Source organism: Pinus tabuliformis, chromosome Q (genome assembly GCF_031772625.1).
Source record: "Pinus tabuliformis cultivar Carrire ecotype Pingquan chromosome Q, CPIR1, whole genome shotgun sequence".
Taxonomy (NCBI): Eukaryota; Viridiplantae; Streptophyta; class Pinopsida; order Pinales; family Pinaceae; genus Pinus; species Pinus tabuliformis.
In genome coordinates, this window is record NC_142296.1 from 79,638,206 (window position 1) to 79,651,335 (window position 13,130).

The window sequence follows — 13,130 nt, forward strand, 5'->3', positions numbered from 1 at the left end:
CCAAACATAGGACCTCCAGGTAAGGACACTTCTTCCCAGTTTAGTAGTTAAAGCATTTAAATTGTTTGTCTGCACATTTCTTGCTATTGTATGCCTCCGCTCTATTAGGGTTTTCAAACCAAGGCCCTAAGGTGTTCTCACCCGCAATATAATTGATGAATTCGCTGGGGAAAACATTCTTGTCTTTCCTAGTTTGGGTTGTTCGTTCTTGATTAGGGTTTGTTTTCTTGATTGCCTATTTTTACAGTGTCTTTGACTTATTAGCTTCCCAAGCATCAAGTATGATCTTCTAGACCAGGCCTTGATTTGTTTTTTATCTTGATTGAGTCTTTTATATGCATTTTTCTTGGAGTACAGTCACATATACATGCTAGTTTCCTCAAGCAGACTCGTGTATACATGATTTTCCTGTGTTTGAAATGCGTGTGAACGCCTCTATGTCTTTACATAATCGCTTATACATAATTTTGGTTTTTTTTTTCAAAATATTTTTCTCTTTTACATCTGTTTCCTGGTGACTTATGTTATTTTCTGGTCATCAACTATCTGTAGAACTCAGTTCTCGATTTCGAATATCCTTCTTAGTGAAAAGCTTAGTTGGCCTAGGATTGCTTTTTAAGTAGGGTTTTGTTTTGGGTCTTGGGTTCAAGGCTTGTATCTAAAGTTCTTGGATGTTCTGGTTTTCCAGAACAAGAAATTGGTTTTGATTTTGTTTATAACCCTGTTGGGCGGATAAATCGTTCTTGCGGACAAGACTGATCTCCCTAGTATCTATGGATATCTAGCGACAAGCAAACCAAACAAATTCTACCTTTCTCTAAATATTGCGATTTATAAATAAAAGCCAATAGATGTTTTAGACTCTACCTCAAGTCTAGTGCTAGTTTGTGGAAGCTATGTTCCGTTCGTCCAAATGAGCTCCCTTTTAAAGAACCTGCAAACACAAATAGGCACACATCAAATAACACCTGCATAGCCAATATAATAAACCATATTTATCATGATGATCAAGGAATTCATGAAATAAACCATAGAAGACAATTTATTGAGGAAAATGAATCTAATTTTATTAACTTTAAATAAAGAAGAACTTTACAACCTTGGTGCCTTGATGCTGTACAACCTCCTCCCAGGGTCCAGCAAGAATCTCCTCTACTTTGACAAGTTTCACTCTCTTCCCAATGAAGCAAAAAGGTATGTAATCTCTCCTCTCAAGCTCAATTAGGAAGTCTAAATTCCAATAGCATTTACCCTAAAAAATATTCAGCTTTCAACCTCCCTAGCAACCAACCCAATGCCTCATTTTATAGAGCAGAGGAGGGAAGTTACCAGGTCCACCTTCAAAGGGATAGAGTCCTCCTTCAAAGGGATAATCTCCTCTCATCAAGGGGTTAGCTCCTTTAGTTATGGGATGCATGGACCACCTAGGAGCAAACTTGCCACCTCAAGATTCCTTCTAGAAGCGTCCAGAATTAATCCAAAGTGAGTTTTTAATAATAAACTTACACCTTTTTGACTTTTACAGGGGTCTGCACCCACTCCTTTAGAGACAGAGCGGGCAGTTCCACAGGCAACAAGACCAAGGGGTGCGGGACCGCAGGTAATGCTAAGAGAAAGTGCGGAACCAGAGTTTTAGAGATTTTTAAGGACTTTCTCTCATTTTTAAGACTTGACATGAAGAGCCGAGGTTTGAGACTTGCATAGGAGGATAGTATGAGTGGTGATAGACTCACACTCACTGCAAAAAGTCATGGTGACAATATTTTGTGTAACAGATTGCCCCCTAAAGTCCGAAGTCTGTAATAGATAGTATTTTTCATCTAAGAAGAGTGAAGTACTTTATCATTTTGAGGATCATCTTGTGGAGAGCCTGGTTGGAACCTGAAAAAACATTCAATACAAAATATATATATGATATCATATCATTGCTGAGGTAGGCATTCCCATACTCAGATCAAAATTGACTAGAAAACTAACTAAACTGCTCTGATATAAGAATGATCTTGTAATACATCACAAGTATAGACATATATAGACACAGTATGGGCGCAACCATCTGTTTATGAATAGTCCACTTTATAATGAATAAAAAATTCCTCGTAGCCTGGATGGTGGAAACTAGATCCAGGGTCTTGATTTCTACTTCCTGAAATAGTATGATTCTATCCATGTGAATGAATGTGTCGAAGTCAAACATGGTAGAAACCACTTGATTACTAGTCAATGATGTAAACTGTTCACAAGTGTGAGAGAAACCACCAGTAATGTCAATGGCTCTTAAAGTACTCAGTACAATCCATGAAATTTGAATAGATGAGTTGATGTCGAACATGTCACGGAATCCTTTGATCGAAGGTCAGTGATGCAACCTATCGTCAAAGGCAAGAAACCTACCATTGAGGCATGCAGATCCCAAGGTGCTGACGATTCCCAGATCATCTTTCTAGATAATGAGCTGAAGTCGATAGAAAGTGATCTGTCATAGGCAAGCCCACAACACGAAATCATAGATCAATTTTGAAGAAATATAGTTGTAAGGACTGACTCAGGGATGGTCAAGATGGATGACAAATATTTTGTAGATGAATGGTTTATTTGCACTGACCTCTTGAACACATAATGACACTGCAGATGGTTTGGTGATAATTGACCCAAAGCTAATACCCAGAAACTTGCTGAAGACTTTCAATATGGTTTGATTAACTATTAGGCAAAGGACTTCCCAACCCAGGTGAAAAAAAATTGTCATGTTCAAGAGTGGTTAAACGTTTTTCTAAGACACAAAGTATGACAAATAGGTTCATTTTTCCCTCTTTTCCCCCACCATTTCTGGCAAGTACCTCTTTATTTTTGACAAGATTGAGGAGGATAACATTTGCTTGATTCTAAGCTCATCCTTTTGATGAGTCCAAATTAGTTTAAATTCGAACCCTAAGAAGGAGTGGTTTGTTCCTGTTTGTAATTGAACAGGTCCTTTACTGTTAAATTTTAACGAGTCCAGTATAGGAGAAACTCGGCGTTTTTCAATTTTAGGGAGTTAGAAGAAAAACTTAAGAAAACTCCATGGTTGTCCTTTTTCGTAAATTTGTGTCTCCCAAGCCCGAAAAAGTATAAAATAATACTTAAGAGAACCGCTTGACCATTACGATCAAGGATTACTTTTCATAATTAGTGTCTCTGACCTGAAAAAGTAAAAAAGCGATCTTTTCTGACACGTCGTTTTATAACCAATATCGAATTTGAAACGTCAAAAATCCGGCAATCTTTTCATGTTTATACGGTCAGAAAAGAGCTGTAAGTGGACCGTCCTTTTAATTCCATTTTAATGAGCTTAAAAAGAAAAACTCGGCAATATTTTCATATTTTAGGAGTCATAAAAGAGCTTAAAGATGACTCTAATGTTTTTGTTGAAAATGATCAATTTTGCCTGAAAAATCCGATATCCTGCACAAAAACTCAAACATTACTCATACCTGTTTAAAAATAAATAAAAATGCTTCAAAAGATACCTTTTTAAAGAGAAAAATAAACAAATTAAAAATTTATTTATTCAAAAAAGCTTATAAAAAGGGCTTTTGTAAATTCATTTTTACTGTTTGACTTCAGAGTGAGAAAGAGAGGTTTTGGGTAAGAAACTTCCCGTGAAGATTGCGGAAAATCTATCTGTTGGAATCGAACACCGTCACCTCCAGGTAATCCAAATCTTTACTCTTGCATTTCAACCGTTTGAAATTTGTTTTTAGGTTTATATTTTGATTTTTAGGAAGAAATGTGTTTAAAAGTTTGCTTGCGGGGGTCCGCAAGCGCAGCACGCGAAACCTGCGGACCCCGAATTTTTCATATGCAGGAAAAAGCCAGGGGCCCGCACCTACTGTTTAGGTAGAGTGTGGACCTACGCACTGTCTCTAACTAGAGAGTGCGGTCCCCGCGGCATAGGTTTTTCAATTTCAAAAACTTCAATTTTCGCCCAAAAACTTCGATTTAAAATGTTCTAATCCACCTTTTCTTTCAATGTAGGGTATACATCATGCTTGGCTGGCATGAACGGGAGCACGAAGATGTGGACCTCGCCACAATCAATCATCAACCTTCAATCGATGCATTAAATGCATGTGGGTTATTTAAATTCTGGGTCATACCTGGCATGAGGGCCTAAGTAGACTTTTTGCAGTGGCTGGTGGACAGGTGGAATGTGCATGACCAGTGTTTCGTTATTGGTGGCCACCAGCTCGAAATGGAGCCAGAGGACATTTACTTTTTGACTGGTTTTCCCAAGAGAGGTGAACAATTGACTCTATTCGGGACTAGGCCAGGTGGCCAGTCTGTCGATAGTCTCCGGCTAGAGTTTTGTAACGACCAAACTAAGGACAAAGGGATTGATATCAAAACCATCTCCCGCCCTGAACTTAAAGTGATTGCATTTACTGTCACCAGAATCTACGGAAGCGTAGCACTACATATGGACACTAGATCGTAAATGCGGATGGCAGTAGACTATTTTCGAGGCACCATCTTCAACTGGTGCGAAGCTGTGTTGACTAATGTAAAAGGCCAACTGACTAGAGCAAAAAACAGACAACTGAAAAATTTGGATATGGTTTCTTAGTTGTGAGCTTTGGTCTAGAGAGGTTTCCAATGTTGGTCCCACAACATCTTTCCGTTGAAGCTAGACTTCCCCGAGAGCCCAAGCTGATGCGTTGGGTTGCAGTTATGGCCCGTCGTCCTGACGAGGGTTCAGAGGTTGTTCGATTTCCTCCTGAGTATTTTCATTGGTTGGAGATCCAAGTTTTTGCGATTCAGGATTTTCCTTATGCTGGGATGGATTATCGTGGTGACCTAGACATGGCTCTTCCACCAGGAGAGCAATGGGATGACTCAGGTAAAATCATTTTCAACATTTTCTAATTTTTTTTTTTGATTTTAAATCGTCCCAAAACTGATAGTAAAAAGTTTCAAATGTTGATATAGGTCCACGACGACTAGCCACTCTCTGGCCTTATGAGAGGAAACATCCAGCTGCAGTAGTACCAGCCCCACAGGACGAATCTACAGAGACCCTAGCCGAATTCGAAAACCATCTAGAGTGTTTGACAACAGACATTACAAAGACTAGCATAGATGACATTCCTCTTAGGCTACAACGTTACGTGATTGGGGTCCCAGGACCTTTCAGGAGGTTCCTTTGTAGGGTGGCCCGAGCAGTGGTTTCTTATCGTGATCATCACCCGTGATAGGATGATTGCCTATTGTAGACTCATATGACATTTTTGCTTTTTGTACTATCATTTTGCTGATCATAAGGTGTTTTCCAACCTATGATCGAAGACGATGTATATTTGACACACTTCTATGCTATGCTATATCGCTTTTACTAGCTATCTTGTAAAACATGTTATGGAATGTTTTTAAATTTACTGTTTGATTATTGCAAATGTCTACTTAAAATTCAAGAAGCAATTGCATCTGCTAATGTATTTAAATATCTTGGAATATGCTGATATTCAATATAGTCAAATTCACGTTCCAAGAGACGAACTGTCAAAAATAATCTCAATAACACTGGATTTCTAATGGCATAAACTCTATTAAGCTGTAACACAACGAGTTCAGAATCTAACCTCACAATCAAACTCTGAATCCCAAATGAGATGGATTCAGATAATAACTCAATCATTGCACTATACTCTGCAATGTTGTTCGTTGTTTGACCGAGGCTTACCCCATGCATAGATACCAACTCATCAGAGGGTGAATAGATAACCCAAGCTGCGGAAGAAATGTTCCATGTATTACGACAAGCACCATCAGCGAAACCAATGTATGTTTGGAGAGATGTCGACATCTGCAATATCAAGAGTAAAATCAAGATAAGTAGGAATAATGACCAGAAAACACTCTTTAAACTAAGCACACTTTTCTAATCTAAAACACACCAGCTAGAAAGAAAACTAATCTAACTAAAATCTCCACACCTAGATTTAAGCATAATACCTCTTTAGGTAAAGACCATTTCTGGGCTTACCTAAAGAGACACCGTCAAAGTCTACCAATTCATAGGCCACTTTTTCCAGCTTTCGCTTAACAACATAAGGACCATGCCACATGGGTACGAATTTTCCAGCACCTAACTTATCATTTGCTTGATCGTATAGTAAGATTAGGTCTCCTTCTGAAAAATTACGAGGCGTAACATTTCGATCGTACCGAGATTTAATACGTTTGGCATGAGTTTCGATTGCTAGTGCATCATCACGTCGATTCTCATCTAGCTGAGCCAAGTACAACAAACGTTTCTCCTCTTCGGAAGTGGCTGGAAGTAATTCTATGGCCATTTTGAATGACGGGATTTCGCATTCAATGGGTAACACAGCTTCCAAATCGTAAATTAGTTGGAAAGGAGTGAAACTAGTTGACGTTTTTACTGAGGTTCGATATGCCCAAAGCACTGAAAATAACATGTTATGCCAATTCGACCTATGAATCCTAATGATTCGTCGGATCATAATGACTAGAACTTTGTTGATGGATTCAACCAGACCATTAGCCTGTGGGTAATATGGAGTAGAACTATCGTGACGCAGGCCAAGTTGATCTGTTAGTTTAGTCATCATAATGTTTTGAAAATGATGCCCATGATCAGTGATAATCGCTTGTGAAACACTGAACCTAGCAATTATATGATTGAAAATGAAAATCGCAGCAGTTTTTCCGTTTGCCGAAAATGTAGGCATTGCCTCGGACCACTTGGTAAAATAATCTACCGTATATGCATGCCCCCCGACCGAGTGAGGGTTACATGTAATAGAATCGATACCCCATTTCGCAAAAGGACCGACGACAATTATAGGGTGGAGAGGAGCAGGTGGAGCATGCATCGTTCGATCAAAAATTTGGCAGTTGTGCCATTTTCAGATCGCGTCAATACAATCTTTAAACAAAGATGGCCAGAAATAGCCAGCGCATAATATCTTTTAGGCTGTGGCAAACCCAGACATATGACCGCCACATGCTCCAGAGTGACAGTCATTTAGAGCCCTTTCAGCTTCCTCATGAGTTAAAGAACGTCGGAAAACAAATTCCACCCCACGACGATAAAGTGTATCTCCAATAATTTTGTATTGTTGGGATTGGAATCATATTTTCCGACGCTGAGATCTTGAAATTTCAGGCCAAAAGGATTGGGTTTGGAGATAAACTATGATATCTCCATACCATGGATTAAGAGTTCTGATACGAAACAAGGATTCATCCGCAATGGGCTCTTCCGCCACAGTTTCGGTATCAGCACGCGAGAAGTCACACATCAACTCCGCAAAAGCTAAAGATTTCTTTGACTTAGATTTTTCAAACTCCAAGTCAAATTCCTGCAGGATACAATCCATTTGGAATACTTTCCCCCTAGCAATTTTTTGGTCAAAATATAGATCATAGGGTTGCAGTCGGAAATTACGGTAGTCTTGCATAGTAAAATGTAATGACGAAAACGTTGGACAGCTTGAACAACTGCCAAGGCAAATTTCTCCACATGTGAATATTTTAGCTCAGTTGGATTCAAAGTTCGACTAAGGTAATAAATCACATGTTCACCACCGAATTCATCTTCCTGAACTAACACCATCCCGATGGTGGAATGAGAGGCGGCGAGATATAAGAAGTAGTCCTAGTTGTAGTTGGGAGGATGCAATAACGGTGCATGGGTCAATGCGTGTTTTAGTGCATCAAAATATTTTTCAGCTATCTCATCCCAATATAATGGAGTATTTTATTTCAACAACCTGGTAAAACCCTTTGTTATCTCAGCATAGTCAGGAATGAATCGACGTAAAAAGTTTGCTTTCCCTTGCAAACTTTGGAGTTGGCAAAGAGTCGAAGGAGGAGGCAATTTGACAATAGCTTCAACCTTCGAGGGATCGACACGAATGCCGTCTTTCGAAACAACAAATCCCAGTAACCGACCCGTTTCTATAGAATAAACACATTTGTGTGGATTCAACCTAATTCGATAATGCCTACATCTCATAAAGATTGCTTGTAAATGAATGAGATGATCGGCTCTACGTAATGAATGAGCAAGTAAATCATCGAAATAGGGTTGCACAATGTGCTTGATGTCATGAAAAGCGTAAGGCATAGCTCTTTGAAAAGTTGCTCCGGCGTTCTTGAGCCCAAAAGGTAATTTGCAATAAGCAAATGTCCCCCATGGACAAATGAAAGCCGTTTTTGGTTGATCAGCAGGTAGAATGTTGATTTGATTGTAACTGGAAAAACCATCCATAAAGGAGAATATTTCACCGCCGGCACAATCATCAATGATTTAATCGATATAGGGAGTTGGATAATTGTCTTTTGGACAGGCTCAATTAATATCCCTATAATCAATACATATTCTTATTGTTCCTTGCTTTTTGTTAATAGGAACAATATTCGATACCCAATCCATTAAGGGAATTGGATAAATGAAACCCGCTTTGAGTAATTTTTCAACTTCTGCTTTAATAGCAGCAGCTTTTCGCGGGTGGATTTGACGCAAACGTTTCTGGATGGGTTTAGCATCTGGGTAAGTTTTGATTTCATGAACAACAATTGCTGGATCAATTCTTGGCATTTTCTCATATGACCAGGCAAACATGTCGCAGAATTCTTGAAATGGGGCCTTATATATTTGAAGTTCGTTTTCTGTACAGGAGGCACCTATATGAATGTTTTCAACAATTCCAGGTTTAACTAAAATGTCAATAGGAACTGTTCGAGAAATATTTCCCAAATTTAACTCAGAATCAGGATTTTGCAATGGATTCTGTGGTTCCTTGACATAATCAGTCGTAAAAATAGATGAAAAATATTTTCAAAATGATCAATCTCAGGTAAAAATGAAGATCTATGATGAAGATATTCCCATGGTAAATCATCAACAAACAAAATTTCATGAATCTGCTCGTCAGTGTGAACAAGTTCAGAAAAAGTTGTTGAATCTGAGTTTGATGTTGAAAGAGATTCTTCATGGACCACATTCATTAAGTCAATTTCGGTTGAATACGGGTCAAAAAATGACTGTATGGCCTGATATGCAACTTCATAGGGACTCAAAGGCATAGCATCACCAAATGAATCCATCTTAGATTCGGAATGTACAATCTAAGGATAATGATAAACAATAGTGTCTGATGAAATCATATGAATGGTTGTAGTAGAAGGTGATATGTTAGGAGGAGGAAAGGAAAAAGTTCCTAGTAAACCAGAATCTTTAACTAATCCTACTCCAACATCCTTATAAGGGATAGTTGTTTTGCCGACATGCTAGATACTTTTAGAAGAGGCTGGGTCGGATGAAAAGTAAGTTAGCTGGTCTATAGTTACGATCTTTCCATTATGAGGAAACTTTATAAGCCGAAAGACTGATGAAACAACAACAGTCATAGCATAAGACCAAATACGACCCAAGAGAAGGTTGTAATCTAGAGGGGCATCAACCACTTCCACATCTAGATTAACAGTTTTGCCTTCAACCCCTATAGGTAAATCTTGTCGAATGCCAAAAGGATGGAACCCACGACCATCAAAAGCCTTTAGAATCATTAGGGATTGATTAAGTGTAGGAGAACCAAGTGATCTCCAACACTGGATCGACATAATACACGTTGAAGCTCCCTCATCAATTACACTCCTATAGCAAGGTCTGTTTTTGACTAACACTGGAATCTGGAAAGCCATTTGATGAGGTAAACGAGGTGTACTATTTTCTAAATCGAAGATTATAAGGTTCGAGTCCTGAATATCAACAGCTCCTATAGCCGACAATAGCAATTTATGTTGGAAATAATACTGAGAGGGGGGGGTGAATCAGTATTATCAGATCAATCAAACTTTTAATTTCATACTCAGAAACATATACGCTACTTCAATTAAGTGAACCCACGTGTACACGCTACTGTGTCTAATGAAACTCGCGTATATCCAGAGATCTTATAATTCAGTTAGCTTAATCTTCAGTAAATGCATCAGATCATTATTAAGCATATTAACAGTAAACAGGTGCAGAATAACAGAACAGAACATCACATAAGAGCCACACACATGAACACAAAGATATAAGGTGGAAACCCAATGTGGGTGAAAACCACCTGCTGCAAGTCATCTCAATCTTCTTCTTAATAAGAAAATCCTTTTACAATATTTGTACTGGTGCAGTCTTATACCAGTACGGGAGCTACAACCCCCTTTGCTCTTGTACTAGCCGATCCATTTACTAGTACGCAGGCTACTACCTGCTACAATGCTCCAAAGATCTCCTTTAGCTTTTGTACTAGCTTAGATACTAGTACGTAGGTGCTTGCCTACAATCTTCTCACCTCCAGGTACCACGTTTCATCAATTTTCAGACTGGATACACTGAAGCACAACACATAATCTGCAAGGCCACTTTTCATCCAATTTTCATACTGGACCCATAACTATCATTGAAGCTCAAAACAATCATCAAACTCTGAATCACTGAAACCCTGTTAACAACAGTCACCAGAACACAGAGCAGACACAGAACTCTGTAATAACCATCAGATCCATCTGCAACTTCAAATATCAAGCTTTACAATGTATACGCTACTTCGATGAATCAAACCCGCGTGTATACGCGCTTTTGCCAAAGACAACCCGCGTACAGATCTAAAAATAATTTCTCATAACTTGCAGCTGTACCAGACATCAGTCATACTCATAACATTTATAGAACAATACATGCGTCAGTATGTAGATCTAGAATAAGCATCATAAAGATAGTTCATTTCAAACCATTTGATCCCGATCTCTCCTTAGATCTAGTTCTCCATCAACCGGTGAGATCTCTCCTTAGCTCAGATCAAGCAATGCATCATCAACCCATAACCCTGCATACTGGATCTAATGCTTTATCAGATATTCAAGACATTTCAGATGCACTTGCCTAATGATTTCCTTCTCCTTATATAGCCTTAGGCCTTGTTCAATACCAAGAGCCAAAACCATAGTAACACAATACCATCAACTTCAATACTAGGGATCGACACGCCCGTCGAGACACAATGGTCCGAAACCATAGGCACAACTTCCAAGGACTAACCGCCATGGATCAAAGGTACGTTTCCACATACACGCGCTTTTGCTGAAGCCAACCTGCGTGTACACGCGACTTGGGCTTAATGAACCTGCGTGTATGAACTTTTCTCTTCTTCTTATAGTCTGATCATCAATTCCTTGCTGCTGACCTTCTGTACTATGATTTGTCATCAGTGAGGTTTGCCATCAAGGACAACACTTATCTCATAATGCCAACAATCTCCCCCTTTGGACTTGATGGCAAAGCTAACTTTGTCATACTTAGAACTATCATCTGATTCCTTTGAGCTATCCTCCATCAGTCACATCTGATATCTCTTCTGAAGATTCATCCAGTTATACTTAAGTGAGATATTCTTCTATGAGAGGGTTGCCATCAAGTACAATACATGCATCATAATGCCAACAATCTCCCCCTTTGGACTTGATGGCAACAACACCAAATCACTCTCCCCCTTTGACATCAAGGGCAAAGGGTGGACCAAGATATTCTCTTCCTTTGCTGAATCATTCCTCTGTCCATACTCCCCCTGAGTACCTGCTGAAATCTCTGAATAATCTCCCCCCTTTGTATATGCCAAGGTGTACCAATCTGTCAATGCTCCCCCTGAGTACATGCCAAGTCTCTGTACTGCTAAAGTGTGCTGTTCATGCTCTTCCTGACTGTAGGCAAGATCTGCAAAAGATGTTCTTCAAGAAGAACATGACTCTATACATCATAAAAGACCTTCCTATCACCAAAGACTCATACATACATCCATCTCTCAACTAAGTGAGGATATACAAAAATTGGCTCATCCACCCAACCAAGTGGGGATACATCAAAAGTTTACATATGACAACCAATCATATTGCATCAATCATCCCAGGCATAGTGGGGAAACCAAAATAGGCCGTTACATGACCTTGACACCATGAAAGAGATACCACAAAAGAGATATATGACATAGAGACGAAATAACTAGACCAAGACTTATGAAAGTCACCAGCAGCATCTGATAATCACCATTCAGATCAGCAACCAAGAGATCCTTCTGTTCTCCTTTCGCCTTTGTTCCTCCTGAAATCAACACCAAATGTGAACTAGAACCAAAAGCTTTTAAGATAATGCCAACAATGCATCATTGGAAGATTATCTGCTCCCCCTGAACCTGTGCCAGATGATCTCTGTCAGACCCATATCAGACTTTCTGCAACCAACATTTGTCCCTGCTGATTTTCTTCAAAACTCCATATACGCGTCTGTATACACATAAACAAGCGTATATACGCGGATATCCCTTAAGCAACACGCGTACACCATATACGCGACTATCCTCTTGTAAAACTGCGTATGCACGCGGATATCCTTTAAACAACACGCGTACACAAATTTCCATATCAGCAACCTGTAAATGTCCTGTAGAGAATAGGTCATCAACCTATAACACGGTATGTCTGCATCAATTCATCCCTTTGAACAGAATTCAGAGTCATTCACATTGTATCATGTGTGAAACCACCATAGCCATTTCATCAAGCTCTACATGATCCAAGTATCATTACTTGGGAACATCTGCATCAATTAACATATGTAAGGATCAACCTATCATCATATAGATAAGAACTCATCACCATGTCTCCAATAAAGCAACTTTGAGTAGTCATCCATGTATCAGCAACAATCCTTATCCACAAGAGTGCCTGCATCATAACTGTATGATCTTTATGCATATGACAACAGCAGTATATAAGTGACTCATCATCAAGTGAGGAAGATATGTATTCAAGCTTTGTACTTCTCCTTGTTCTTATGAAGATCACCATGTAAGCACCATACATGCATCATCAAAGAATCAACCATAAATCTGATCTGAACATCTTCTATGTAACTTCAAGAATCATATGAGAGTTTATCATAGACAACTCACAACATCTTATCATAGCAAGATATATCATTTATCCATATAAGAATCATCACCAAGGATTATTAACCATAATGCCAACAATGAATTACTAAAGGCATATGCTCCCCCTCAACCATTGCCATCTGTTAGATC